The sequence below is a fragment of the Mastomys coucha genome, unplaced genomic scaffold (assembly GCF_008632895.1).
Source record: "Mastomys coucha isolate ucsf_1 unplaced genomic scaffold, UCSF_Mcou_1 pScaffold17, whole genome shotgun sequence".
Taxonomy (NCBI): domain Eukaryota; kingdom Metazoa; phylum Chordata; class Mammalia; order Rodentia; family Muridae; genus Mastomys; species Mastomys coucha.
In genome coordinates, this window is record NW_022196899.1 from 14,990,414 (window position 1) to 14,995,155 (window position 4,742).

The 4,742-nt window shown below is 46.6% G+C and overlaps 1 pseudogene; it reads right to left on the reverse strand.

Moving 5' to 3' along the window:
* Positions 1-2,428, reverse strand: part of LOC116094872 — a 3,071-nt pseudogene extending 643 nt beyond the window's left edge.
* Positions 2,429-4,742: the final 2,314 nt, after the last annotated feature.

Consider the following 4,742-nt stretch of genomic DNA (forward strand, 5'->3'; position numbering starts at 1 on the left):
TGGTACCTGGCTCGGAAGGCCACCAGGTGAGCATAGTAAGCTGGCGCAGGTATTGACACAGAGCGTGTTCAGCGCACATAGGTGTGACACAGCTGGTAGGTCAGAATCTGCAGCTCATCAGAAGAAAAACAATTGTCATCCCAAAGCACGTGGTAGTGGGAAGGACGGCTTGTTCCCTGGATGCCAGCGTGACTGCACAGGTAGAAGTCAAACTCAATGGGGTGGATGATCTGCTGGAATGTCCCCACTATTTCCAACCCGCTCGTTTTTTGTCTGTGCAGAAGAGGCGTGTGTGGTGCCGCTTCTGCACCACGATGAACGTGATTCCTGGCTGAAAGTCCTTCTCCAGCTTTATGCAGGCCTCTCTGATAGCCAGGAGCTCATGGTGGAGAACCTGCTGGAACTGGCCCTCAGAGATGCCATCTCTGTAGAAGATGATGCGGGTGGGCTTGAAGCGTGTCGATTTGTAGAACTGAATGAGCAGCTCTCGAACCATAGCAGCCAGGTCCTGGATGATCTCCTGTCGGTGCTGCTGCACACGCGTGGTGGCAGAGTAGCGGTTGAGGTGTGCGTCCATTCTGCCCACGACGGCAGCAATCGAAGGTTTCATCCCATCCCCAGCTGGTGGGTGGGTGACATCGGCTCCCAGGAAGAGGACAGGTTGCTGGAACACTGGAGGCCTGACCTGTGGCAGCAGGATGTTGTTGATGCCTCCCAGTTTGACATTGATCTTTAAGCAGAGATTGGATAGGGTGTGTGGCGTGGTCCTCTGCACATTCTTCATCTGGACGCACTGTGTAGCCATCCCCAGCACTGACTGTGTCTCCTACACGCTTGACTTCCATGTACAGGAATTTTGCCAGGCAGGATGACCACCACCAGCAGGAGACCAGCGTATGTGTTCTTCAGGTATCGGAACATGGGCTCCACACAGTCTGCATCATGTGCATATTTACAGAACCAGGGCTGACCCCTGGATAGGCAACCCAGCATTTCTCAATATCTTCCTCAGTTGCTCCGTGAAGGACTTGAGATGGACTTCTGTACACTGGTTCTGGGGTGCAAAGCAGGCAATGGCCCACACCTTGATCTTGATATGGAACTGCTTGTTTCTCATGTCCCACACACCCTGGGCAGGTGTGGCAGTCGCTTTGTTCCTGCCCCCGTAGAGGATGGAGGGCGGCTGCAGAACCTGCCCAGTCACATCTATCATCTCATCTTCCACCATGATTCCAAATTCACGAACATACGGGTCTGTATTGAAACTTGCGTTTCGCATCAATTTACTGATCTCCTCTTGCCGATCGGGCGCTGACCTGGCAGGTGCTCTGATCATGGTTGAGGTCTGATTATCTGTTAATTTTTTTTTTTTTATACATCTCTGTCCAGCAACTATGTTACAGACCTCCAAAGGAAGGTAGGTGTGTTTCTGCTCCTGTCCGACTTGTAAACACAGGAGGTGGGGGCAGCGCAGAACCAACTTGTGCTTGTCCTTGAAGTATTGGGCCACCGTACACTTCACTGTCCGCCCACTCTCCTGCTGCAATGGGAACATTTGGTGACTGTCAGGCCGCCGGGTCACATTGCAGACACCGTACTTCCTCTCCATCTGACCACAGTGCGTTATCTCCACCTTTAGACCTTTAATTTCTTTGGTAAACTTTACCCTTTGGGAATCTGTCAGAGTTTTTTGTTGTTCTTCAATACTTTTAAAATCCAAAACTTCACGAACAAACTCGATCACCGGCTGTGCCTTGTAAAACGCTGTTGCCGATACATCAATATTCAGCATCATTTTCCAAAGAGAAGGTCGGACGGACTGATGGAAGCCAAACCATACTTCTCTGCCCCCACCTAGGGGGTTGGAACAGCCGTCAGACGCAGTGAAGAAGGAGCGGCCAACAGGAGTGTACCTCATGGATGGCAAGTGCCTCATGACAACGTCCAGGGACTGGATAGTCTCGAAGGGGACGCTGGGCATCCGCCCCGAAAGTGCATCATGTAACGCCTGCAGGCTCACGCATGACACCCACTTGATGGATACCTTAAAGAAAGGATCTTTGCCTTCTCCTGCCAGCGTGACCTCCAGTTCCACCTTGTCCCTGGCGATTGGAAGGGGCATTGCTGTGTATAGATTCTTCCTCCCATCAAACACTGGTTTCTGGTCCCCGAAGATCTGGGTTTTAAAGTGTTGGACCATGTGCTCCACTATTTCCCTGTTCACTCTCCGAGGGCATGTCTCAGGTTTGATGTCCAATTCATAGTGATAGATGTCAATTTTGGGGTTGTCCATTTCAAAGAAATTGGCCTGTAGTTTGATTGTTCTCCCAGTGGTGCCGAAGTCTGGCCGAGGTGGAGGCTTGAAGGCATATCCTGGGATGGGTGATGTTGTTGGAGCAGGAGAAGCAAGAACGGGGCCAGCTATTGATTACACGGTGGCGCCGAGGGCCATGGCCGAGGGCCAGCTGCGCGCTCTCCACGGGCCCCGATGCCTCAAGGAGCCGCCAGCTCCTCTATCCACCCCGGCGCGGCCGCCTCGCAGAAAAGGTTTACCTGACGCTTAACATCTTTTAAACTAGAAAGTATCCTGATAAGAAGATAAAAGTCAATCATGTCCCCCAACTACCTCCCACCTAAGTGTTGTGGTTATAGAGGTACATGGGGCCACACCTAGGTCTTTAGGTGGGTACTGGGATCCGAGCTCAGATCCTCATACTGGCAAAGAATGGATTCTTATGAATCTTCTCACTAAATTGTACCACAAGCTTGAAAGAATTTCAAGCATCATCAATCAAGCATCCTGGGTAAAGGAGAATATCACTGTGTGTTATTTAATACAGCTGCATGTATTTTCTTTTATCTCAAAACAAAAAAAAATAGTTTTTTAAAAAAGTTATAGGAATCAGAGAACTGGACAAGCCTGACAAACTAGGTATGATCCCTGTGATTCACAAAAGTAGGAACAGATATTTGAATCCTGTATGTTATCCTCTGACCTACACACACACACACACACACACACACACACACACACACACACACAGACACAGACACAGAACACACATACACACACACAGAACACGCATACACACACACACACAGACACACACACACACATACACATACACATACACACACAGACACACACACACACAGACACACACACAGACACACAGTAGATAAACAATTATAAGACAATTTTAAAAAGAGCTGTGGGTTAAATAAAGAAAGCTCTTTTCTTTAAGGTAAAGAAGCTCTTTTTACCCCCAGATTTTCAGAACCACAGTCACCATTCCAGCAGAAAATGTGACTAATTTGTTCACCCTCAAAGACAGTCTTTTCCTAGTCCTCAGGCATTCTCTTTAGACAAGTCTTTCACAACCACACGCAGATTTCTGTGTTCTCTTACTTCAGCTGAATGTAATGGAAGGGGAACAGGTTCTGCCTTCAAAAGATCGTTCTTTCTAAAAGAAATGATGGTTGGCGATATAAACCATTGAACGTTAGTCTTAATGGACAATTCCTGGACTAAACCTCCCAGAGACCTAACCATCTGTTTAACTGACAGCATTTCATCATCCCTGTGGTTTCCTTGAAAAAAAAATCAAAAGCTGAGATAGCTGCTTTTGGTTTAGTAAGCCCCCCTTTATCTCTGATATATGTGTGGGAGTGTGGTATGCATGCTTGTGTGTGTGTGTGTGTGTGTGTGTGAGTGTGTTACATCGGAGATTAGCTGTGTCTTTCTTCATTATTGTCCACCTTATTCATTGAGATAGGGTCTCTCACTTGAGTCCAAAGTTCACAATGAGGCTATTGTGGCTAGTGAATCCTGTCTCCATTTCATGGGTGCTAAATTATAGGACCATACAGGAATGCTGCCATAAGCATTTGGCATTGAGTTGGGCATTTGATATATGACTCAGGTTCTCAGGCTTACAAAACAAAAGTGTTGAATACTCCTCTCTCCAGCCCTCATTGTCAATATCTCTACATCGTCTTTTTCTTGCGTATGTGTATGTATTGTGCACATTGTGCAAACAAGTATTTAGAAACATGTTTTTAACTAAAATAGAATTACATCATTTTTCTCTCTTCTTTACCATCATTAAGCTCCTCCCACCCCTCAAGTTGATACCCTCTTTTTCTTTGATTATTATTGTTACAGAGAGGAGGGAGGGAGAGAGAGACAGAGACTGAGACAGTTGTACACAAACACACACCATGCTGATTCCATTCTGGTTGGTTATGTGTGTGTGCCTTCAAGACTGTTTACACTGGACAACCATTGAACAGACTCATCCCAGGGGGAAGTTAATACTCTTCCCAGGAGCCATTAGTGTTTGTAGCTCTTTGTCAATGAATGGGACCCCAGGAAATGTGGACAGTGAGGAAATTTTTTATGCTGCTTTTGTTGATAGGCATTTGGGGAAAACATCTATCATTCAGCCACTACACCTTAAACATGCACTTTTCCTCCAAAATTCTCTCACTCTCTTAACCCCCACACCCAAGTCTTAAGGAGTCACTTTTAATTTCAAAATCAAAATGACAGGATTTGTAAATATGAGGCCACACTATTGGGCTGGAATACAGTTATAATAACAGTTGTTACTAGGGGGCATGACACTCAAGTCAGGCTATATCATGCTTCATTCTCAGAATGAGACTTTCGTAATTATTTCCAGACATCCAAACATCCTTCTGACACCCATTCCTCACAGCCATCATGAAATTCGCTTACC